This window comes from Cryptomeria japonica, chromosome 10, assembly GCF_030272615.1.
Source record: "Cryptomeria japonica chromosome 10, Sugi_1.0, whole genome shotgun sequence".
In the NCBI taxonomy this organism is placed as follows: Eukaryota; Viridiplantae; Streptophyta; class Pinopsida; order Cupressales; family Cupressaceae; genus Cryptomeria; species Cryptomeria japonica.
Window position 1 is genome coordinate 544,495,161 of NC_081414.1, and position 27,908 is coordinate 544,523,068.

A 27,908-nucleotide genomic window follows, 5' to 3' on the forward strand; every position below is an offset into this window, starting at 1 on the left:
AGGATTAGAGGGTAGGTATAAGAAATACCAAAATAATGAAAGAGGTAGGTAGTGTATGAATTAAGAGATGAATGACATGTGTCATGTGTAGAAAAAGCTAATGAATTAATTAAATAAATAAAGATTTATTTAATTAATAGAAGAAGTAGGATAATTAAATAAATAAAATATTTATTTAATTTAGGAAAAGGATAATTTAAATAAATAAATGTATTTATTTAAATGAGAAATAAGGCTAGAAGAGGATAAATGAATTAATTAAATAAATAAAGATTTATTTAATTAATAGAAGAATTAGGCTTAGGTAATTAAATAAATAAAATATTTATTTAATTAGACATGACAATTTTAGGTGTCTACACATATATTTTAAAGTAATCAAAGATGCAAAGATATCATAAAACATGTAAGAGATAGAGTGTGCCTACTTTTAGAATCATATCTCCATAGCTTTTTGTAATGATGATTTCTAGAATTTCATTTTAGAATTCAAGAATTTTATTTATTTATTTAAATATTTTATTATTAAAGAATTTAGTTATATGTAATTAAATATATAAAATAATAAACAGTTATATGTTTGAGTAAATATAAATATAATTATTAATATACTTTATAAATAAATTAGAAAGCAATATTTTTGAAAAAATATAATTTTAACTTTTATTTTATTTTTCATATTATTTACTTTATATTTTATTGAAGAGTTATTTTATTTTTTAATAATAATACACTAAATCATGAAGAATTAATTTTACTATTATAATTTAAAAATAATAATATAACTAGTACACTCATCTTTAGAGGAATATAGGTAAAGTTCATCAAAGATATCCTATGTTTTCATTATTTCACTTAAAAAATTATTATATTATTATTTCTAATAAAAAAATGGATTTTATATAAGGACAATTTCAATCCATCCTAATTAATAATATTATTTCTAATTCATTATTATACTATTATTTTATTAAATTTGATGAGAAGATTCAATGAGATGAATTGATTTGGATAATTACAAAGTTAAGTGATTGAATAATGGAGATAGACAAAATTGATTGATCAGTTAAGAGTGAGAGTTGAAAGGTAGAAGTGAAGATAAATTAGTATTAAAATAAAAAATAATAATTAATTGATTTTTAAAACCCAAGAAGAGATTGCAGCAGGTATCTAGACTATAATTGTAGATAAGTTTTCACCCCACACAAGACCGAGAAGAACATGTTGTTCTTCTTGGATGTAATGAGGATCTTATCTTGGAATGTCAAAGGTTTGAATGCCTCTTACAAGAGGGGACAGATCAAGCAGCAGCTGGATTCCTCCCAAGCAAACATCATTTTATTACAAGAAACAAAGCTTTCAGATGAAGCCTCTCAAAAGATTTTTAAAAAATGGACTTTATGGGATTTCATACATATTCTTGTTGTAGGGGCTTCCGGTGGTATTCTGATCTTGTGGAAAACCAGGAAAATCAAAGCAAAAACTTTGAGCCAAGGGACAAATTGGAATCTTATTCTTATTGAAAATTTTGATTTATCCTTTGTTCTCTTTAATACCTATGGCCCAACAGCTCCTCAAGAGAAACATGCTCTTTGGAATACTATAACTTGTTAGATCCAACAACAGGGAGTTCTGAAAATCATCTTAGGAGGTGATTTTAATGCCATCTTGTCTCAGGATGAGAAACAGGGAGGCAATCCTACATCATCTAAGGTGATTGAAGACTTTAGATCTTTCATGTTTGATAACGCCCTTTCTGACATTTCACCTTCTAATGGTCAATTTACATGGACAAACCAGAGAACTTCCCTTCAAATTGCAAGTAGATTGGGTAGGTTTTTCACTTCATATGAATGGATCCTTCAGAAATATACTTTCAACTCTAAAATTCTATCATTCTCTGGGTCTGACCATTTTCCTATCGAATTATGCCTAGATAAACATGAAGTTTCTCATCATAGATCTTCTTTTAAGTTTGAAAGAATGTAGTTTCGACACCCACATTTTCATGCTCTGCTTCATCAATGGTGGGTGAGTGCCCCCTTCTACAGGGGGAACAAAATGTTTCAACTTTATATGAAAATGCAGTTTGTAAAACCAAATATCAAAGTCTGGAATAGGGAAGTATTCAAAAATATCTTTGCAGAAAAAACAAAGGTAGAGAAGGAATTAAAGGACGTCAATGAACTTATCTTTTCTACTAGGATTAATCTTGAAACTTTCTCAAAGAAGAAGCATTTACAAATCTACTGGGAAGAATTATGCTCTAGAGAGGAGGATTATTGGAGACAAAAATCAAGAGAATTATGGCTAAAAGAAGGAGATAAAAATACTAAATTCTTCTAGGCATCTACAAAGATTAAGAAAGCTACATCTACTATCTTTTCTATAAATGCCTCTTCTTTGGGGGATAAAATTAACTAATGAACAAGAAATTAGGGAAGAGGGTGAACTCTTCTATAAAAATATTCTTACTCCCTTCCCTCCTTTTGTTCCTGAGGAGTCCAGTGTTGACATATTGTTAGAATCCATTCCTTGTCTGATTTCACAATGTGATAATGATTATCTGATGCAACCTTTCTCTCTTGCTGAATTACAAGAGGTGGTAGTTTTGATGGCTCCTGACAAGTCTCCAGGCCCTGATGGTTTCACCATACTATTCTTTCAAAAGTGTTGGGACATTTTAGGCTTTTATCTTTTAATGGCTTTGGAGGAGTCAAGACAAAAATATTTCATTCTCAAAAACTTCAATTTAACCCATATTTCTCTTATCCCCAAATCCAATAACCCTCAATCTTTTGCACATTTTAGGCCTATCTCCTTGTGTAATTCAGTGTACAATATTTTCACAAAAGCTATCTATCTCTGGTTAAAATCCTTGATACCTAAAGTAATATCTCTTCAACAAGGAGGTTTTGTTCCTGGCAGGGAAACATTAGAAGGTGGGCTTGTGGCCCATGAAGTTCTGCACTCAATTAACTCTTCACAGTCCCTTGCTTTTATAGCTAAATTAGACATGTTGAAAGCATATGATAAAGTATGTTGGTCCTTTCTTTTGAGAGTGCTTAAAAAGTTTGGCTTTTCGGATAAGTGGTGCAAATGGATCAAAAATTGCCTCTCTGGGGCATATTTTTCAGTTATTGTTAATGGTAATCCTTCTGGTTTTTTTTGAGCCACCCAAGGGGTTCGACAAGGTGACCCACTATCACTTTTTCTCTTCATTATCATGGCAGAATCTTTTAGTAGATTGGTCAATAAGAAGTTGAGTCTGGGTTTTTGGAAGGGGTATGCATCCCTAATACCCCAATTTCTATCACCCACACTTTATTTGCAGATGATACACTTTTATTTGGCTGTTCCAATATAAAAGAAGCAAGGCATATTAAGAAAATATTGGACATATATACTTCTGGATCTAGATAGAAAATCAGTGCGCAAAAATCTAAACTATTCATATTCAATACTTCTGAAATGGTGTCTAATAGTATTATCCAGACATTGGGCTTTCCAGTGGATTCTCTTCCATCATCGTACTTGGGTATCCCTTTCTTTATGGGAGTAGGGAAACCTTCTTTTTGGAATTCTGTGATTGATAGATTAAAAAGAAAAATTTCTGTGTGGAAAGCTAGATGGTTATCTCTGTCAGGCATAATCCTTCTTGTCAAAACTATTCTGGCTACAATTCCAAACTACTACATTTCAGTCCTTCAAGCCCCAAAATCTATTGTCTCTCATATCGAGAAAATTATTCAGAATTTTATTAAGAAAGGTAATCTTTCAGAAGATAAAAAGATCCCGCTTGTGTCTCTCAACAAAATGACTCCAAGAAAATCTACGAGCGGGGTGGGTCTGCACGATCTTTCAAAAAGGAATAAGGCCTTTGGGGAAAGCTAGTTTGGAATATGTATGAAAAACCACATGCTTTGTGGTGTCAAATTATGCAAGAAAAGTATTTAGATACTCTTACCCCTTCATGTATATTTACTATCCTTGATCCTCCATCAAGGTCTGCAGTTTGGAACTTCATGATGGACTCTAGGAATGTGATTACTAGATACTTATCATGGCAAGTACATAGTGGAAAAGAAGTCAACTTTTGGCATGATTCATGGAGTGGTCTCCCCCCTCTTAATCTTGAGGAGTCCCTAGTAGATGTGATCCCTATATTTACTACTCATTGGGGTACTCACCTTTATGATTACATAGATGATCTTGAGAAGCCTTCAAATTGTGTCATTTGGAAGAAGCCAACTCTACTCCCAATCTCCCTGGGTCAAAAGTTAAAATTTTCTTTGATTCTCAAGAACCACATTATCTTTATCTCTAAGGGTTTGGACAAATTGATATGGCACCCTATGAAGAATGGAAAGTACTCTATCAAGGAAGGGTATAAGGCAATTCATCAAATGTCTGTTCAATCCTATATTTCTGTTGGAACAACTGTGTTCTTCCTAAGGCAGGGATGTTTTCTTGGCTTTCTCTACATAAGAGAATTCTCACTAGTGAGAGACTTGTTAAATTGAATATTGAACATCCATTTGCTTGTGTACTTTGTGGTGAACACAGTGAAACATTAGATCACCTCCTCCTCCAATGTGATTTTGCTCACTATTGTTGGATGTTTGTGCTTGATAAGCTTTCCTTTAGCACCCCTCTTCCAGATAATGTATGAGATTTGTTCCAGTCATGGCCAGTCTTATACTCATCCTCTCTTTTGCATGTATTTGGAAAGTGATCCCATCCATAGTAGTATGGTCACTTTGGTGGGAAAGAAATAAGCGTATTTTTAGAAAGCAAACATCTCCTCTTTCTGATGTTTTAATAAATTATATTGAAAAATCAGTATCAAAACTAGTTAATGCTCATGTTTCAAATCAGTTCAATTCAAATAAGGAATTTACTTCTTGGGATGGTCAAGTTATTAATTGCTGAAAGGGCATCTCTATTCCTGTATCACCTTATCTTTTGAGAGTGAGAACTAGTAAAATTGATAGAAATAAAGTGAAATGGTGTCCTGCGGATTCAATGCATTTCAAATTAAATTTTGATGGCTCCTCTAAAGGAAACCCAGGTGATGCAGGGATAAGAGTATGCATAATGGATCACATAGAATGTGTTTTTGCTTTGAAATCTTCTTTTATTCCACTGGGTACTAACAATTTTGCAGAGGCATATGCTTTACTTGAAGGTATTCTACTAGTAAAAAATCTGAACATCTCTTGTATTCACATTGAAGGCGATTCAACTATTATCATCAACGCTTTCATAAAGAAAAATATTGATAATTGGTAGATAAGATATTTACTTGAACAAGCATGGACACTAATTGATACATTCACAAACTTCACCATTTCACGTGTATAGAGAAGGGAACCGGGTTGCAGATCATTTGGCAAATATGGGAAGTTCCAAGGAGGAACTTAATATGATGGGTCTGAATTGTGATTTCGATTCTTATCCAATTCTTAAGGGGAAAACTTTGGAGGATATGGGTACAGGATAATATTACATATAGCTATGCAATGGTCTTTTTCATAATGATATAAATTGGTATGTGTGGTATTATAAGTGCAGGGTCCTGTGGTTTTGCTGTATTTGTATATTGTGAAGGGATGTTGATTTGAGAAGCGTGCTGGATTGTAAGTTGGATAAATGCATAAGTGAGACAGATTGTGGACTGCTATGTAAATGTGTACAACTCTCGTGATGTTTTGGTTCGGACTGCATCTTGTTCAATATATACGAGAAAACATTCGATATTGGGGGATGTTTTATGGCACTCGATATTCTGGACACTGTAAGATATTGTATTTTTTGGCATATTTGAGATTTAAATCTCACGACCTTTCTATGTATTGTAGAGCAAGGATCAGAGTTTTTCTTACCGGTTCTTTTCTCCGGGAGCTCTTTGAATCAACTTTATATAATAAAATACATTAAGTGGCACTGCCACCTTTTTAAAAATAAATAAATAATTAATTGATTTATTTTTTATTTTTCATGTCACAAGCATGTCAAATTAAATGCTTCTAGTTTTTATTGGAAAATGTTTATGCATCCATATGTGAGTATAATAATCCTTAGCATAATTATTATATAATTTAGTAATTATGTTCTTTAATAAATAAACAATTAATAAACAATATACTTTATAAATAAATTAGGAAGTAGTATTTTTTTTTTATAGAATATCATTTTTAATAGTAATATTTATAGAATTCAAAGGTCACATTGACTTGAAATCTTTGGATACAAGCAGGACTTGTAAATGGAGCTCTAGGATATGCTTGAAAGGTTATCTATAAACCAGCAAGTTCTCCACTTGAACCACCATCATATGTCATGGTTGAATTTGACATTTATACATGAATATCATTTGAAGATCATCATCCAAATATAATTTCAATAACACTAGTACAAATGGGCGAGACATTTTTAGTTACCATTGAGATTGGCATGGGCATTGAATATACATAGATCTCAGGGGTTGACTCTATCAAAAGCCACAATTGATATAGGACCAATAGAAAGAACACGATTAACATTTGTGTCGGTGTCTCAAGTAAAATCTCTAAAAGGTCTCAAAATAATGCCAGTATTCACATATGATCGTTATGGAAAAATGAAAATCGGTAGATAACTTGCAAAGCGAAAGGCTAAAGAAAACAAATTAAATTTTTTAGAAGATAATTGATGAAATACATTTTTGTGCTGCTACTGTTTTTGCTATTAACTTTATATCCTTTGGGTTGTTGTTTATAGGGACAACAACCTTGTTTTGTTGCTTATTAATATTAAAAACAATTGAAAATTTTGTTCCAATATCTTCTATTTTCCTTAATTTTTACTTTTATTAATAACTTATATTGTGACAAATAATTTGATCAAAGTCATTCCAATTTTTTACTATTTATTCAAAATGATCCAAACAAAATGCAATTGAATACTATTTATAGTTTTATGTATCTATTTATTAATACATAATTCAAATTTTGTTCAAAAATCTCCTATTTTCTTTAATGTCTAAATTGTTTAATACATACACATAACACGCATAATATTAGTTTTCTCCATAAAACCTTATAATTTATCTATGTGTGCTTCAAATTTTTAAAGTCATAATTACTTTAAAATAAACAAATTATATATTATTATAATTATCAAAATGTTAATCTATGTTGTGCATTACATTCTACAATTTCTTTCAAATACTCTAAATGATCTATTCAACCATTTCACTTCAAACTCATTACTAATAATTTTTTTATTATTATTTAAATCTTTTTATTATTATGTATGAATATTAAATATTTTCATAATTTGATATCTCTCAACGCATCTTAGATTTTTTAAAATATAGGTATGCTAATTTTAAAATGATATCCATATTTTTTTAAAAAATTTTGTGATATTTTTTATTCAAATAATATTTTGTTTTATTTGACTTACATTAAAGTTATTTTATAGTAGTTTATTTAGTTAAGAGATTTTATTTCATTTTAATTTATAATTATTTTTGTATGTCAACTCTTTAATAGTTTTTGTTCATCCTTATTACATTCCATCCCTTGTTGTCAATTTAATTATGCCTTTCAACATAATAATTTTAAAGAAGATAAAAGTAACCCATATAAATTAAGAAAAAAACACTTCAGCAATATTTCTAAAATAGAATAGAATAACTCTTAAGGAAATAAAAAGATACATAATATAAATCAAAGAATTTAAAAATAAAATAAAATTATAAAGTAAAATAAACTTACTTCTAGCCAATAAAATAATTGATGACTAATATCTCTCATCATTTTATAGAAAGATATATTTAAGATATTTATAAGTCAAATCTATAAGTCCTAATATAATTATATTATAAAGTCAAATCTATAAGTACATTACTAATATAAGTTACATCTACCAGTACAAATTATTAGGTCAAATTTGTAGATGCATTACTAATGGGGTTGATATATACAAGTAGAAAATTAACCTTTGAACTTTCAAAATTCAAATTTCACAAATTTCACCCCTCTATAATTAGTCATCATATGTTAGTTAAAACACAAAATATTTCAATTTGCATGTTAGGATAAAGAGACATATCCCAATTCATAATGATAGTCAATATCTAACACTTATCTATAACCTAAGAGGCAACTTAAAAAATATCTAAGGCATCAAAGAATTATCACATGATATCATTATTTGCATAAACACTTTGGCATATTGCATGACTACCTTTTGCATTCAATCAGTATTCCCTGTACCATTAACTCGCAATAAGGCTTTGAATAACCCTAGTCTAGAAAAATATTAAATGGACTTTGTTGAGACTTCCAAAATTTGGTTAATTTTGAAGGCCCATGTAAAATTTTGCATTTGGCACTCAGAAAATACCTTGTAGAATAAGCCTAAGTAGCTCACTTTGGGAGCCGGTATTTTTGTACCCATGGATTGTAATGCAAAATCACTTTGGAGATTGTTTAACACTTATCAAAGATGGTATATATTGATTTTCAGCCTCCCATGATCAATTTTGGTGAGTTTTTGATGCCCTTGATTTGAGGTCCTAGGGTAGGTTTGTTAATTGTAGTTGTTTAACCTTTTTGAGTAAGCCATCTTTGAGATGTTGTATCTTTGTACCAATTGAGTATTAAGCCCAACCAAATTTTTTCCATGATTCTCTACATCTTCATGAAGCCCCATGTTAGTTGCAATAGCCTCATAAATCCATTTGATGTGTTTTCCATCTTGATTCTGTTTGCAAATTGAACTGTGCAAAATTTGCAAAAGTGGCCTCACATCCAAATTTTTATTTCATAACATATTGTCCTACATGCAAAAGTGAAAGTTCCCCATGATTCTTTGCATGATTATCTACCACTTTGTCAATTTGTAGTCCCCCTGCTCCTCATTTGATATTTTTTTCAAAGCCCATTCCAAATGGACTTTTTTTGGGTTTGACAAGTAGCATTTTCAAAGATGGCGAGTTTGAGCTTTAGTATTTTACACATATGGTCAAATCAGGCTAAACCCTCTTGCGCACATGCTTAGGGTATCCAGATGTATCAGTTTGCCAAGTGGGGGGTTATGAAACAAAGACTTGATATTTTTTCAATTTAGTGATTGTATGGGTTTTAGGATGGCTGGAAAAGTGTAATTTCAGAAAAGCCTAATTAGGAAACTTCAAGGATTAATATATTTGACCTCGGAAATTATAATGAGCATTCGTTTGATGTTCTAGATTTTATGTATGAAATCTTACTAGTGTGCCAACACTTAGGACTTAGTGAGTTGATTTGGTCAATTTTTTAGGTCAATTCCGGGAGCTACTCAAGTGGTTTTGGTCAAAGCTCAGAGGTATAAAATGTCAACTTTAATGATTACTCATTCAGTTTCTCGGATTTAGAACAACTCCAGTTAGTGTCTCAGAGCATTTGCAAGCATTAATTGCTTAGAAATGAATTTTTTTAGTTAGGCCCACTCAGGGCCTGATTAGTGACACAACCCAACAAAATAATTGGAAGCCCAGTAAGTTAAATGTATGTTATTTAAATCAATTTGATTTAAATAATATTCTATTTAAATCAATTTGGATAAAGGGGAAAATAAAATTATGAAGACCATTTAATGGGTTCAAATATTTAATTTGATCACATTAAAGGGGATGTGAGAGTAAATCATTTAAGATGATTTTGATGGAAATACAGTAAAATAGTTTAAGAACCACTTTGATAGTGATTTAAATTAAAAAGGAAAAAGGCCAAATACCTTTGCCTATTGAGAAGTAGTGGGCCCACAAAAAATGCATGAGTATAACTTAAATTTCAAAGACTTCATGAATTTTTTTTTGCCGTGCGAGATGTAATGGTATGAAGGAAGTTCAACATGACACAATAGGAGAGGGACACTCCTTCCACCCCACGAGGATCTTGAGACCAGGAAAGAAGGAGCGCATGCTAGCAGGGAGGAGGAAGAAGGCCTTCCCCGCTACCCTACAACCTAGAAGCAAGTAAGGGGCATCATGAGGTAAGCATGAGCACAACAAAGAGCTTCTCCCATCATCCTGCATGGGATTAAAGAAAAGCAAAACACAGTGCAGGATGGGTAAGAATTAGGGAAATAAAAAGAAATGTGTGCAAGCCAGTGGGGAGGTAGGACAAACACAAGGCAAGCCAAAATAAACACTCTGCAAGGTGAAAGAGCCCGTGGGGAATGAAAATTAGGTTTTCTAAGAAAAGAACGCGAAAAGCACAAAAATGCTAGGGTTTGTAGTGTTTCATGTTTGGCGTCTCTTCTCTTAAGAAAACAATGAACTGCAATTATCTCCAATGATATTGTAAGGCAATTAAGGTAGGAACATAGTGAAGGTGTAGGGAGGAAACTGATAACGGTGGTGACTTTCTCTGAATGTAAGGAAATATTTCTTGGCAGATCTCAGTCTTTGTGTACAAGCACTATGGAATGAATATTGAAGCTGTGTTAAGCATTATTGATAAGGAAACAACCCATGTTTTGTGGCACCCGGTTATAATCGTAGTGGTTATATGGATGTTTTCTCTAAGTACACGTCCATTAACATATCTGCATTTCAAACAATGAGTTTGATATAGAGCAACATTAATCATTCTAGTGCATAAATCTCGTGAGTTTTAAATTGGTAGAAAAGGTTATATAGGTCATTATGTACCTTGGCTCGTAGAAGTGATATATGACAGCTACAACACCACAAAGAGTTAAGAAAATGAATGGGTGTCGCTTTTCTTCTAGTATACTCTATACTATGTCTAGAATGACTACAAAGAAATGAGGCTAAGGATGTGAAGATGCAGATGGCATAAAGATCGCTATGAGGGAAATTTTGCTAGGTTTTATATTTTCTCCTGGGTTCAGTTGAAATTTGCAAAGTGAAAACCTATAATTTGCACCAATTGAAAATTTGGAATGGTGATAAGTGGCACTCTCATTGTGATGTCTGTAAGATATATTTGCAATTGCATCATTGCCTAAAAATGGTGTTACAAGCAATGAGCAGAGGTGGAGAATTGCGCCATAATGAGAAAACATGCCTAAAATGGTGCCATTGCTTGAATAGGAAAGATGCATTGTCAGATATAGGGTGCTTTATGACATCTCAAACCGGGTGTGGTGTAGTGCTCATTGTCCTGATGTGTGTAGGGAAGAGAAATAGAGGGCCTAGTGCCTAGGAAATGGCATTTTGTTAACAACGTAGGGTCCAAATATGAATATGATTAAAGATAATGTATTTGAGGATGTTCAATATTAATCTCCTTAAGATCAAGTATGATTCTAGATTAGGTTACACAAATTTAAAATCACCAATTTTTTGAGAGCGTTCCTTATATTGTTGCAGATAATGTCAAGCGGAATGTCTCACAATATGTTGTTGCCTCTGGAATGAGGTCAATAGGGTGCAAAGCCAATTTAAATGTATATAGGACATCTCCACAATGATGATTAGTAATTGAATAATGAAAGTAACTACATGGAGATGGTTACACCTGTAGTTTTTTCATAGAAATAGAGGGAGTGGAAATAAAATAATTTTCAGAACAAAGAGTCAAGAAAAATGGAATAGATGAAATTGTATTATAAAAATTAAGTGAGTGTTTCCATTGAGTGAAAAATTGTATTTACTAAATTCTAAACTCTTCAATTCTCAATGGTGAAATTTTGTGTTTTCAGAATGAGAAAATACTTCTACACAATAAGATATTATTCAAATTAAAGATGGAGCACACATATCTTTGTCTCTATCTAAAAGGTGAATATTGTTTTATGAGAAATGAATAGATGCATCTCATATTAATATTTTATCAAACTTGGAAAATGTTCAAGAGAATGAAGAAAGAGAATATTCAAAAAATGACAAAAATTGCAGCCAACAGAAGGAGATCTCTATTTTTGGATAGAGAGAAAATGCATGTTATAGGCAAAGACAAAAGAGTGACATAAAGGGAAATTTTTAATCAAATTCAGATGGCAAGATGCTGAGAGTGACGAGTCTTTTGTCACAACAAGTGTGTGAGTTGCAAAAGTGTGATTTTTGTGTGCTAACATGGGAGGCATAATTATGTCAATGCAGGGATTTTTTTCAAATTATCCAGGTGTCGTTAGCAGATTGAAGGCAAATTTGAAGGAGAAAAGTGTAGATTTTAATTTTAAAATTCAACAGAGATGAGGGCATGTGTCAATTGGAGATCCATTCTAGGGTTCTCTTTGGGTTTCTCTTCTATATATTTATTTCTTTTCTCCTCATTTTGAAGGGTTCATGTTCTAATTTCTACAGAGGCAGACAAAATATTGTAAGAATTTTGTAAAGTGGTCTTACTTTGGGCCAAGTGTATGGAGGATATTCATTAGCTCATAAGTGTTTTTTGTTTTGAAATGTGTTTCATATTTTTATTTTATAAAATAATTGTCTCCAACTCAAATGTAAACTTCTTTGAATGAGGTAATTAAGCATTATTCTCATTCTTCAGGCACATTTACTACTGTGAGTTGTATTTTCTATGGTTGCCTTCTATTCAACAATTAGAGTAAATGCTTTCATGAATGCAATGGGATTTTTTATATTTTTCAAGATGGATAGTTTAAGAATGATTGTGTGATATTATTTTTAGTGATCTTGTTATTACCAGTTAATAATATTTAGAATATCTTCGAGATATCTTAGAAACATGATATCATAAGGGGCTTTCCATATGATTCTTCTGCTCTCTCTTTGGCACTGGTCAATATTTTGCAAGTTCTAGGTTAGTTGGTTCCAAATATTCTAAAATGTCATTTCATTTCTATTTGTAGGAGTAGTTTTAGTTTATAAGCTAATCCCAATGGTTGCATTAGTGATCATAAACTGAGGTTGTAGCCAAAACCAGGAGTTTATCCATTTTCCTTGGTATATTTTCATTGGGAAATCTGCGTTATTTTATAATGCCACGAGTCTATAGAGTTGTGAGTTATTTGGGCATTTTTTACTAGGAGACCCACCTTGGTTTTGTAAAACCTAAAGTACAAGAGATTTCAGTCTTGTGACTAAATATCATTCGTTGGCCAAATCCTATTCTAGACCTATTGATAAGTAAGTGGCTAATTCCTTAGGGTTTAAAATCTATTGATTTGGGAACCAACAGGTTGGCAACTCTACTGAGGAGTTGACATAGAGTCTCTGGTTAGAAATTGTTGAGTCATTACATAGTCGAGGCTTCCCCATCCAATCCTCAACCAACAGATTGATGCCTCTGCTAGGGAGTTCAAGAAGTATTTGTCAAATTTTGTTAAGTCATACCCCTGAGTCTCTGGTTAAGTGATTTTTAGCTTGGAAGGTGTTTCGTAGCAGCTTGCGTAAAGAAGTTTGAGTGGCTCTACTATTGAAGGACCTAGAATGACAAAGTTATTTGAATAGCTCTCTACTGTTTAAAGGTTATTCATCTACAAGGAGGTGGTGAATTTGTCAAAGACCCTGATGAAGAGATGATTCAAGCTCCAGACCATTGAAATTTTTTATCAAAGAAAAAAGTGAGCAGCAGTTGCAATACTTCCAGGTATTCTAAAAAAATCTTGCTGAGAATAATGTTATTTCTAAAAATTGTTTGTTGAAAGTTTCAGCAGTAGAAAGGTTCCCTATTGAATGGTAGTAGCACTTAGAAAAGGGAAATTGTAATGAATTTTTTTACATGCTTCTGGGTTATATTTTCCAAGTTTTGTGTCATGAAAAGAAGTAAGAATGTTGTAAGGAAGTTGTGCTCTTGAAAATAGGTTTATGTTGTAGTCATAAGTGTTTTGTATTTTATTTTTCAAGAACTTGTGAGAGCACACATTTGAATATGTATCCCTACTTGGCCCCAAATGTGAATATGTTGAGAAGTCAATCCCAACCAAGTAATCATATAGATTTCATCATTCAAAGGTATGAGGCTTTGAAGCTTGATGACATTATTGGTTTCCCAAACCCCATACCACCTAAAATCAGAGATAAGATTCCTAAGTTTGGTGGGTTAAAAGAGGAATCAATAAACAAACACTTATAGCAGTTCAATGATTTAATGGAGGACTATGGAGTTGATCATGAGGAAGATGCAAGAGAGTGGTGCTCAAATTTGTTACCATTCTCAATCAGCTCATGGGTGGAATTCCAATCAGCCTTTAAAGAGTAGTTTTGTGAAATAATTTTTGGGTCTTCAATTGAAGAGGATGAATTGGTCTCAGCTTTCAACCTCAAATTTGCAAAGGCACAAAAGAAAATCCCTTAAGATATTAGACCATTTGATGAAATGGCTTGAGTGGTTTACCTGGATGCATTTGATGGAAAGATGAGCTATAGGCTGAGAAATGAAAGTCCACAGAGTTTGTATGAAGCCTTTGAGATAGCCAAGAACACTGAGAACATTTCTAAATTTGGGATGTTTGAAAATAAAGCCTGAAAGGGGAGCTTGGTTTGCAAGTAAGAAGGGCGGTTTTGAAGTTAGTAACGATTCCTATCTTGTTGTCCCCTCATGTATGTCTTTCCAAAATGCTAATCATGTTTCACATAATGTAGTATATGAGCCTAGAGCTGATGTAATATGTATGAATGAAGCAAGTGTGCCTATGAATGAAGCAAGTGTGCTTCAAGTACCTATTCAAAACTACACTTATGAACAACTAGATTATGTGTATGCACACAAAAATTATTATCTAAATTAATATGAATCTGTTGTTTTGAATCAAATGACATACATTAGTGAGAACCAGATTGTGCCTCATGTCTTCTACTAGTAGTATGAAGGTGTGATTAATCCAATGGTGTACGACCAAAGTCTGATTGACAGTGGGACAGTGATACCTAAGAGAAATGAAGATATGGAAATGGCAGAGACTCAGTGGCAACCTTATGATTATTTTAATTCAAGAAGAATGCCTAGTGGTATGGATGCTGATGGTATGATGTCCTAGTTGGAAAATGAACAAAGTGTCATTAATTGAATGGTGTATGGCCAAAGTCTAATTGACAGTGCGACAATGATGCCTGAGAGAAATGAAGATATGGAAATGATAGAGACTCAGTGGTAGCCTTATGATGATTTTAATTCAAGAATAATGCCTAGTGGTATGGATGTCAATGGTATGATGTCTCATTTGGAAAATGAAAAAAAAAACATAATGTTGGTTATATGCATGCAAATGTTGAAGCCCATGTTGATTATGATTCCAATGCTTATGATCATGGTAATGAGACCCACTCCTATGATTAGGGTCATATGGTTTTCTATCTCGATGATCAGAATAACAACAATGAATCAGATTTAGTCCCTTGCAACATATGAGAATGGTATAGACTTGAACAACATCGATGGTCATGAGTGTGTGCACAATGAGAATGATGAAATCCTGTACCTCATCTACACCTATGAAGATGATTGTGCTGATGATGAGTTTGGTACTCAAAATTATGATATGGTGTAGGAGTATGAAATGAATGGGTTCCAAGAGTAGAATACACTTGAAGTAGTTGAAGTGACACATGGTGATCAATAGGTATATATGGAATGTGTAGCTAAGAATCCATTATATGATGACATCATAGAAGTGAGGCAACCTATATTTTGTAATGATGTGTTTGAGAATGATTCTCATGTGATCTCAAACCCACTATATGAAGAGGTGGACTCACTTTCAAATGATGGGGATATTTCATCAGTTTATGAACATAACCTCTATGAAGTAGAAGTGCAATCATGTGCTCCAAGTGACCTTAGTTTCAATGTGCAAAATGTTGATGTTTCATTTTCTTCATGGAATGAATTGCCCACATATCATGGTGATATGGATGATGAAGAAATAAGGTGCATTCAAGACAAATATACCTCAGAGACAACTGATGTAATAATTAGGCTCTTATGTGGACTTAGATGATGGGATTAGTAGTAGTCTTGATTGGAAATATTCTTTGGCTGACATAAGTTATGTCCATGAGATGGAAGAAATCAGTAATGCCCATGAAGACATAAGATTGTTTGAACTTCATGGTGAAAGTTGTGGCAAACCTGAAAATGTGATGATTGATAATGATCGAGAGGTTTATGCTCAAATGGTAGAAAATGAAGATGTTTATGAGGTTCATTATGTTGATCATTATCAAAAGGACTCTCATGCTGATTTTGATGATGATACCTTTGAGGATATATATATGAGATTTTTGATGAGAGCTCCTACATGGATGTGCAAGAAGATTCAAAGGATGAATTAGATGTGTTACTGAGTGATGAGGTTGGGAGACCTAGTGCTAACAATAAATAAATATATGAGTTCTCTCAGCTTCTAGGACAACCATATACTCATTTAATGGATCATGCATTCAATGTGAATAATGCGGGGTGTTACAATGAGCATGGATGTGTATCATTCAATGAGTGTAACAATTGCACATTGATTCAAGATAGGTGCTTTGAACTATTGAATGGATGTGCATTGAAAGGTGACCGAGGTAATGGTAATAGCAGTATGAGAAAGGAACTAGTTGATAGTGTGAGTGATTATGCCTATGATCAAAGTGATTTCAATGATTTTTTCAGATTGGACATATTGCAATAAGAGGAGAATCATACTTTTGATAGGGGTAAGTATTGATTCTACATGTTTGGTGGTTTGGGACCACCTATTGATTGTTCAAATCAGATTTTCAAAATGAAGAACATAGTGTTTGAGTGGCCTAATGGAGTAGGCACCCGGTCTACTCCCCCAAAGATCTGAATTCTTGCCATGCCCACAAGGGGCATGCATCCCCGAGCTAGAGAAATTGATGGGACATCCAAAATTTGTCTAAATTTTGAAGGCCTATGTAAAATTTTGCCTATGGCACTCAGAAAATACCTTGTAGAATAAGCCTAAGTAGCTCACTTTAGGAGCCGATATTTTTGCACCCATGGATTGTCATGCAAAATCACTTTGGGAGAGTGTTGAGAACTTATCAGAGATGGTATTGTAGTGTCATAAAATTATAACTCTAATAATTTTTGACAACATTAAGGTCCTCATGCATGTGAAATCGAATCCCCTAGCTTGATCGAAGACTGGAGACTGCTCAACCCCTGAAAAGTGCATCTTCCTTGCTCCCCGCACTGCCTAACCTGCATCATGTCCTGGAAAAAAGGGAGGGACAGGGGCGTGGCATGTGGTGCCCCTATCACCTGCCCTATTTTGAGGTAGGTTCTTTTGAAGTTTGCATAAAAGGCTATGTAGTGAGTGGGAAACCCTCCCCAATGTCAGCCTGTGATGAAAATCAGTTTCATTAACCCTAATTGACAAGTATAAAAGTTGTATGCATTTTCCCATTTGCATAACAAGAAGCGTTCATAAGTTAATGCGATCACACATTCAAACAATCAAGCATTCAAGAGAATTCAAGCATTCAAGCATCCTTTTCAAGCATTGAGCATCTCAAGTCTCCCTTCAAGGATAGGTGTGGCATTCAAGTCAAGGATTCAACCATTGACGAGGAGAATCATTCAACATTCAATTCCACACAAGAAAATCTACCTACATTCTATCTACAACCTCCCTTGAGGTGATTTACATTACATTCTTTCAGTTACATTTACTTGCAAGTAATTTCTTTCATTACTTGGTTAATTCAAAAGCTGGGGTTTGACCTGAAGGAAAACCCCCAATCCCAACCCCTTTTCCTCTCTTTTCTATGTGTAGGTTGTAGGTACACAACTGTACTTTCAGAGTTGGACTTCATTTGCAGAGGTGGAAAAACCCTTTTCAATTTGTGGACTTTTCGGAGGACCATGTACATTCGTGCCATGATCCGGGTGACTTTTCCTCAAATTCACAGGTCTGCTTCATCTCGACATATTACTGCAAGATCCAAGTGCACAGCTTCATCCCACACTCCGATCTTGAGTTATAATTAGTTATTTGTCACTTTTTCACTTAGTCTTTATACATAATTCAATCAATTCCTTTCCATTTCAAGTAGAAGAGGGGATTAACTTATCATTCTCTTTTTATACAGAATTCTATTTTCTTCTTTAGAGGTTGAATCTAATGTATTCCCCCCCCCCTCTTCCAATGTAATGCATGAAAAGTGTTTGAAGGGAAATCCGTAGTGAAACTTATGTGTGTGAAAACATGAAATAAGTCTGATACCTGCAGGCACAACACTTCAATTAAGTCATTACATGTATGGTTAGTAAATCAATAATCAATAAATAATAAACCGTAACAAAGTGACTAATTGCCTTCTAAAAGATGCGAGTATAAGATTGCTCTCAAATTTTTATAAGCAATACCAGTGACTAGAATACACCAAGATGAAGGATTTAATCTATATGATATTAAACTATATGGATGCAAGATGGATGAATGATTCAAGCAATAGCAAATTCAAGCAATAATGGATTCAAGCAATAATGGGATAAACTAAATATGGACACAAATAATCTAAAAAAAGAACAATGTATTCAATGACTCCATAGCAAAATCAGCATAATAATAATCTCCAAGCGTGTTCTAAAAAATCTCTGGGTGTTTTGAATGAGAGCTGGAGGCTGAATTTATAGAGAATTCCAAAAAACTCAATTTAAGATTAATTGAAAATAATTGAGAAATCAGGTTCAGTTAACTTTGAGATAGATTCCAATTATAGTTTAATTGAAATGCATTCAGATAAGAAGTTCAAGTTGCATTGGAAATAAGATTTAATTAATTCCATGCACTTGTGATAAAAATAGATAAATCTTTGATTCATTCAAGAAAAGAGTCTTTTAATGCAACTGAACTTCTTTTTCTCAAAAGCTGTGAGTTCTAATTTTAGAGAATAGCAATTAATAATTCAATTAATTGCTTTTCCAATTTCAAGTTCTAAATTTAGAAAAAGAAATAATATCTCAAGTTTGATTTCTCTCTAAATTCAATTCTTTTATTTTATTTTCAATTCAACTCTTGTTTTGTAATTAATTCCTCTTTTGTAATAAATTAATTCTTTTTTTGCATGATTAAATGACAAATTTATTAATTACTTAAATATGCTAGGATATTTAATAAATTAAACATGATAATTGATCAAAAATGATATTCTTGGAATGATTTAATTAATTAAATAAATATTTAATTAATATTGAGTAATTGATTGGCCATGTGACATTTGATGATTAAAGAATTAATAATGTGCTCAAGATTGATTTAATTGCCTTTGGTTAGGACCTTGGTGATGTTGTCGAGATTAGGGGCCCATGGTTTAGATGACCATTTTTAGGGTATTACAAAACTCTTATCTCTCCTTAGAGGGAAAGGGTAGCTTTCCTCTTGATCTCTCATTCACACATTTTTCACCCACCATTACATTTTGCTGACATTACATTTTGGTGAACCCGATGTGAAGCATGCTTTCCTTTGAACAAAATTGCATATTTTTCATTTGCAGGTTCAAATTTTCCGCAAACTTAGTGGTTAAATCAATAAAAACCCTAGTTTTTAAAATTAAAATTGAACTTGTGATTTGTAAAAATTGCTTGTGGTTATCTTAGATCTGAAAATTGTTTTGTTTTTAAAATTCAATTTCGTCATTGTCTTGTTCAATTTGCAAATTGAATTTACAAAATTAAGCGGTTACTTGTTAAAACCCTATTTTTCAAAAATCATCTTGAACTTGTGCAAAAATTGGATTTCCATTTAATTTTCAGATTTCTGATTGTTCCTAGACCTTTTTTCATTCCTACAATTCAAATTTTTAATTTACCTCATTTTTCCCAAAATTCAAATTTCAAAATTAAGTGGTTAGGTCATAAAACCCTAAATTTCAAATTTAATTGGATTTTGTGCAAATTTCAATCAATTTCATTCCTATATTAGATTTCTAAATTTTTTTCAAGGTGTCCCTATCCATTATGTAAGGCCTTCCCCAGACCAAGCTTTGATTAACTTAGTTGACCATGTTTGACCCTATTAATAAATGCTTTATAATTCAATAGAATGGACTGTGTTAGACAGATAGATTGGTGAGAAAAGTAATTGAACCAAGTTATAGAGTTATTGCACCTTGTGGTGTACATTTTGATGTGTTATGAATTTGAAATCCTAAAAGATCCATTGATTGGATAATCTTGATTTAACGTATGTCAGCTATGTCTGGATGTAGAACTTATATGACTCCATAATTGGATAACATTGATGAATGTTGATGCTTCATTTATATGCTTTATGATATAGAACTCTATAGTATTCTAGAATAGGATAAATTGGAGATGATGTATGTCATTATTGGATTTGCAGGACTTTATTATGATGACAGAAATAGAATGCATGTTTTATGTATGGAGTAAAAATTATGAGAATTGTGATAATTGCTTATGTGGATTTATTTGGATATAAGATGTATTGGTTTGTGTAAGTGTATATTGTATGTAGAATGTTTGATGTATATTTTTATTCATGTGCTTATATTATACGAGGTTATTCAAAATTACTAATGTGTGATTGAGTTGCACAGGAAAAGTTATCCATGTGACCATGGAAATATTATGGAGAACCAAATCTAGACCTATGTATGTTCGTAAAACCAGGGTTTGTCTATTTGGAGAGACAACACCCCGTTGGTGTCGTATTTTATTCGTAATGGTAAATGATGCATGCGTGTTAAATTTTATTTAATTGATTTATTTAAATCCAACAAGAGACAAGATTTCATGTGCAATTTTGTAAAAGTATTTTATTTGTGTCACTTGACACGTGTGGATTTATGTTTGAATTTTTAAATTTGTCTCTTGGAGGGAATTGTTTAATTAACTATAGCTTTTTCAATTAATGTAATGTGACTCCATAATTGACTTGGGAAGAGAATCTTAGGGGAAGTCAACTTAGGTTTGACCCGAAAATTAACTTCAGAGGGGTTTTAAAAGGGTTAAATGGACACCTAGGGGTAGTTTAATAGGGTTTCCTAAAGCCCATAAGGTATACCTAAGGGTTAGGAGTAATTTTAGGCATGTTTCTACTCCCATGCGACCATTTAGACACCCTAAAAAGTGACTTTTCTAAATTGTGCGAAAATGGAAATTAGAAGGCTTGAACTAAGTTGTTAACCTTCCTTTTTGAATGAGAGTTCCCTTTCCCATTTTACCTTACTTTCCTTTTCAGTTTTAGAAACTTGAGAGAACTCACACTAGTGTCTTCTTAAGAAAGAAAGAGAGATTTTGGGGGTAATCACCCACTCTCCATTTTTGGAGACAAAAAGAATTTTGAAAAAGAAAAAGAGAGATTTGGGATTTAGAATTTTGGCTAAGGGTAGAAAGGGAAGACTTGTGGAATTGGGCTGCTCATCCTCAATAAAACTAGCATACCTTTGGGTAGTTTAAGGTTGGTTCTACTTTCTTGTAATGTTTTCTTATTGCATGTTGTTTTTAAAGAAAAATGCCTGTGAAAAAAAAAGACTGGTTTTCGTGCATGTATTTCTTGGAAATTTATTTGGTGTTTTGTGTTTATGCAATGTATGTGTTTTGGGAGTAATCAAGACCTCCTACTCTTGGGAGAGAGGATGGTCTTGTGGGTGGTAGAAGTGACAGCCCTTGAGTGAGAGGCTCTCGTTATGAGAGTGATCACAAGGGATTTTATGTGACCCTTGCTGCATGGCTTGTTTATGCATTGGGGGTCATAAGGAGGGAAATAAGGCATGAATGCCTTGGGGGGCATAAGGAATGTGGAGTTGTTATACTTGATGTATTTGGTTTGCCATGAGGTGGCTATATGTTTTACCATACTTGCAGTCTCCTCAGGGTACTTGGTCCACTACCACCCTTGAAAAGACATCACAAATGTGTGGTGCACTGTAGCCTGGGTTTGGATTGTGTTTGAGCTTGTGTTTTCCCTTGTCTTTTGTGTTTGCATGTGTGTAATCCTATCTAGGGCTTGGTTCTTTGAGCTCGGGGGTAGCTACTAGTTAGCCTAGGCTGGGAGGTGAGCTCTCCATGGTCATAGCTTTCAATTTAATTGCAGGTTGATAGAAAAAAATAGCAGGACAAGTAGATGTGTCTGGATTTAGCTTGTTTCAGAAAAATGTTGTAAATGTAACTATTGTACTTTGAAAGTCCTCACTGAATTGAAAGGAGGGACCCATTTGTAAAGTGACTATAAAGACTTGGGAATGTGTTTGATGTTATGTAATATTTATTCAAGCAATATTGCAAAAAAGAAAGAAGTAACTTTGTTTTAGCTTTCTAAATTTCTGAAAGATAACATTGTTGTGTTGTAGGATATTTTGATAAGAGAGAGATTTATTTAATTCCTTTTATGCATTTAAATACTATATTAGGAAAGAAAGGCATTTGATTTGCATGCATTAGTTCATGGAAATTAAAAAAAAAAGTCATTTTATTAAATTCTGTGATTTTATTTTATCTTTTATTTTAATTGCAGAAAATAAGGGCAACGATTGTATATCCATCTCTAAGGTTTCTAGATTAATAAATTATAGCCATATTTAGTTACTGTTAAATTTATTAGAGTATGTCATTTAATTAGTTGCTGTAGAATTTACAAAATCTGTCAATTTAATTATTGCTGAAAATAAAAATCTTAATCTATTATAGTTTTATTTTAATAAAATCTAGATTTATTAGGTTGCTGGTAAATTTATTAAATTTAGTCCTTGATATAGTTGAAGTTAGGTATTTTTAAATACTGACATTATTTATATACAGAAAATAACATCTATAGTAAACAGTTTAATTACTTTAATTTTGCTATAATTAAAATCAGAATCTTTCATAATCCATCTAATTTATTTTTGCATCTAGGAAATTTATGCAAAGAAATAAATCAAAAGGAAACAATATAATGCTTCAGTAATTTGCTCGAATACTTACCTAACATCAAAATATTATGGACTATTCAATATATAAATTCTATTATATAAAAAAATATAGTTATATAAAAATATATATAATCATATACATGCAAATTTCATGTATATACTTATATATATATATACATAGAAAATATATCATATAAATACCTGCGAAATATATATATATATATATATATATATAAACAAATATATACATGTAAAAAATGTATATATATTTATATATAAATATAAATATACTTACATGCACATGAAAACGTATATATATACGTAAATATATATATATATATATTATAAAAAAATAATATATATAAAAAAAAAAATAGCAAAGAAAAAGGGGATTTTAGAAACCCCCGCGGGGCTTCGACCACGTAGGGCACGCAGTCCCTGTGCGGGCCGCGGCCCTCACAAAGGCCGCAGCCTCTGTGCGGGTCGTGACCCTCATAGGGGCCCCGACTCCCAGTGCGGGCCGTGCTTCGCGTAGGGGCCCACGACCAATGGTGGGTTCGGGCACCACCGCCGCTCCCCTCCAAAACCCAACGCCTCCGTCCATCCGCCATAACCGCTGCCACGAGACCCCCATTCGGCCCTGCACATAAACCCAAGTCAGAATAAAATATTAAACCCTAGCCCCAGGTAGGGCTAGGGTATTAATATAAAAACAATGGTAAAATTAAAATATAATGAGTATTTTATAATGCAAAATCCCTAGCTAGGGTTTGCATGGCGTTGCCTTTTATAAATTTTAAAAAATAAAGTCATTATATTAATTAAATATATATATATATATATATATTTTATATATGTGTTATATATATAAATATAATTATTTATATACACATATATAAAAATATAATTAGAATGTTATGGAAATTTAAGAATAAAGCAAATCTTTAGATTTAAATATTTATTTTATTTGGAGATGAACCTAATTATAGGTAATTGCTTTATAGATCATACTTTCTTTATAAATTTAATTATTAATGAAGTATTATTAATTTAAAAATTAATTAGACTGAGACGTCTATAAATCATATGTTGATGAAGTTAATATTTTAAATTCCAATAGATTGTGTTAATTTTGAGTCAAAAATCAGTGAAGTGATATTTAATTTTAATTAAATAAATTTAGTTGTTTTAGCTCAGTCTAATATTTAATTAATTGTTAGGAAGAATAAATACAAAAACAAAATATCTAAGTGCCGAGAATAATTTAATTTTCTTCTTGAAGGCAAATAAGAACTATTGGAAATTATTGGTTTCCTTGTCTATCGAATTTAGATTTTTGGATTCAGTTTAATCTATTGGGCTAATTTGAAGAGTTAAAATAGTATTTGTGTATTGTAGGATCCCGTATTTAATTTAATTAAAAATTTGCGTACTTGAAGCTAGTAGAAAAGATTAACTATAAACATAGTTAAGATGAAACATGTTGTAGCATTTTATATTTGTCGAATTAATGCTTTTAAAAGTTATGTTTTTAAATTTTTTTTTAATCCTATTCTTGCCCTAATTTTTGGGCATGACACATTAGGTTTGACATTTTTCAAATTTGTAATTAAATTCCTCGTTTTCTTCAAAACCCTAGTAGGGTCCTATTTTTACATTTGAACCTTAATTTCCCCCATCTAGAAATCATAAAATTCGCCAATTTTTTGGGGTTACCTTTGAAATCATCGTAATATTAATCCTTGAAAATTTCAAAAAAAGTTTGTCGGACCATGTGCACTCCCGCCACGATCCTCGTCTTTTTTCTCAAAATTTTGGGATATTGTTGTGACTGTATTTAATAGCCTAAATCCAGAAGTTTGGGTGATTTTGTCGATTTTTAATCCCTCTAGAATAAAAAATATCTACAAAATTCAACATTTCAAATTTCAATTTTTTTTTTTAAATTAAGAGGTTAATTATAGTCTGCCCTGATTTTAAAAGTTCTGATTTTAAAATTAAGTGGTATTCCCTTGGCCCTAATTTTAAAATTCCAATTTACTTTCATTTTTGGAAATTGTGTCATCCTCTTCCTCCAACAGAGATCAAATTGTGTAATCATTATTTTCTTAAATTTTGTATTATCAACTTTGTAGGCTTTTTTCACAATTCAAAATTCAAATTTTCCCTCTAGTGCATGAGTTTTACCATTATTAGTCCCACCTATACTATCCCTATTAGATGAAGCATTAGAATTAAGGCCCTCCCAAGGTTTAATTACTGAGGAGATGGAACCTAATTTGGGTGACTTCTTTAATGAGGATCATGCTAATTCTTCCCATCCTAATCATGTGCCTATTTACCCCATTGATGGATACCATGATGAAGAAGAGACTTTAACTAGGGTCTCTATAGATCAACTTTCAAAATTGGACAATCAATTTGATAAATTTCAACAATGGATGTCCCAAGAATACCCTAATAGTGAATCTCTTCCATTAATTGAAGGAATTAAGTGCATGATTCAAAGTGATAAGAATGGAATTGATATATTGCGTAACATTGCACATATTGTTGATTCTAATGTCATGCCTATCAAAAGTTGTGCCGAAACCCTAGGTTATTCACAACCTTCAACACAAGTCAATCCTTCAATTCCTTTGACTACTCTTATGACTAGTATTCCTACTTTTACCTCCAACATCATGGCTACTTCAACTCAAAATGTCATCCCTACAACCATTGGTCATGGGGGCAATCCCTCTTCTTCATTTAATCCTCCATCTTTACCTATGTCTTCCATAAGTATTCATGTTATCCCTTAACCAATCAATGTGACACAAGGGGGCAATTCCTTCAATAACTTTGTTTCCCCTTTAAGTGTCCTTTTTCCTACCCAATCATCACCTATGCCTACTTATCATAATGCCCCACCACCTTATTCTCAATCCATGCCTTCTTTCAATAAAATCACACCACCTTCTCAATCAACTATGTCTAACATCAATTCTTCTACCGAAGCGACAATTAACAATCTTGCTCAAACTGTGTCTTCCGTACAACAAAAAATTGCTTCTATGAGTCAATCCAAGATTACTGGGCCCACCTTTAATGTTGCGATCCCACTTTCTCTTGATATTGTAAAAGTCATGCCACCTAAACATGTTGAGGTCCCTCAATTAGAACTCTATAATGGAAAAGGTGATCCTCTTACGCATGTCAAAACATTTCAAACCTTGTGTACTGATTTTTCTTATGTTCAAAGATTGCTTGCAAAATTATTTACAAGAACAATAAGAGATAAGGCTTTACAATGGTATTGCTCTTTGCCTTCTTGTTCTATCACTTTCTTTCAACAACTGGCAAATGCTTTCATCCAACAATTTCAAAACAACATTGGCCCTAAAATCACTTTGACTGATTTGGTGCATTGTAAATAAGGTGTTAAAGAAAAAGTGACTAATTTCATTGGTAGATATAAGCATTTGTGTGCTCAAATTTCTTTTCTTGTACCAAATAATGATATTCAAAGAATTTTCATTTCTAATTTACAAAAAGATATCAGGGTAAAGCTTCTTTTGTCTGAGTTTACTTCCTTTCCGTAGTTGTGCGCAACACCCCACAATTATCAACTGCCTATGAGTCAAATGGAGAAATCCCCTCCCATGTCTTCAAGTGATAAGGGGGAGAGTGTTCAACAACAATTTGCAAAGTTCAAACCAACAAAAAGCTTCATCAAGTTCAATGATACAATCAACAACTACAATGTGAATGCTACAACAAGTGTGCCTCCTATTTCTAAATTTTTCTAATGAGAAAGACAATTTACTCCATTGAATGAACCTTTACATAGTATTATGTTTCAATTGTTGCAAAGAAATGTTATTAAAATTCTTCCTATAAAGCAAGTTGATCCTTCTAAACTTGCATCCCCTTAATTTGATAACAATTCACTTTGTCAATTTCATTGTCAGCCTGGTCATGATATTGAGAAATATTTCACATTGAAAAATAAGATTCAAGATTTGATTGATAATAATACTATATCTGATTAGGTGAGAATGATAACGAGAATAAATCAGTAGCTCCTCCTAATCAAAATCTTAAAATTTTCACTAATTCCTTGCCTTCTCATACTTCTAACGTTATTGAGATTGTGCCTACTTCTTTCTCTTTTGAGGAATTCATTTCTATGGCTTCGAACTTGGTAAATGTGGTAGAAAAAAAGATACGCCTATGGATACTTGTATTAAATTTGACCCTAGTGAGACCATTAGAGCACCCAATGGCCCTTTATACATCATTGCGAAGGTTAAGGATATACCTTGCCGTGGTGCCCTTATTGATCCCTCTTGCATGGTTAATGTCATAACTAAAGAGTATCTTTTCACTTTATGATTGCATAAACCAATATATGATGCTTCTAATGTGGTTATGAAGTTATTTGATGGACTATCTTGTTCTACGATTGGCTCTATCACCCTTCCTGTTGAAGTTTATACTAAATCTATGGATGTCAACTTTGTTATCATTCCCTCTTCTAAGCAATTCCATGTGATGCTGGGCTATCCTTGTCTATCTTCCATGAAGGTTGTTGCTTCTCCAATCCACAAGTGTCTAAAATTTCTTCACAATGGAGAAATCATAACTGTGAACCATAGCTTATTTCATCCATCCAAAAGAATCCCTAGTGTTCCTATTGATTTCTTTTGGCCAAAATAATTTCAATCTCTTCCATCAAGGAGTGATGCTATTTAAACCCTTGATTGAGTTTAAATGAATAATCAGCTTGATGTAAAGCAATGAAACTAATTAACGTTAAGAGATTGATTCAGATGAAGACAAATATCAACTTGATTTGAAGTGATGAAACTTATATGCCCCTAGCGATTGATTCGATTCAGATGATCGAGAGATCTCAACTTGATGTGAAGAGATGAAGTTGAGATGGCCCTTAGCAATAAGAATTTGATTTTCTTTAGTTGAAATTTTTTTTGCTCGACTTTTGATGAAGATTTTAAAATTTTATCGACTTTGAAGATTTGAGGTCATGAGGTCACTTGTATGCCCCCTTGGGAGCAAAATCGAAGGATAGCGAGGGTACATGATTATAGGCAATTTT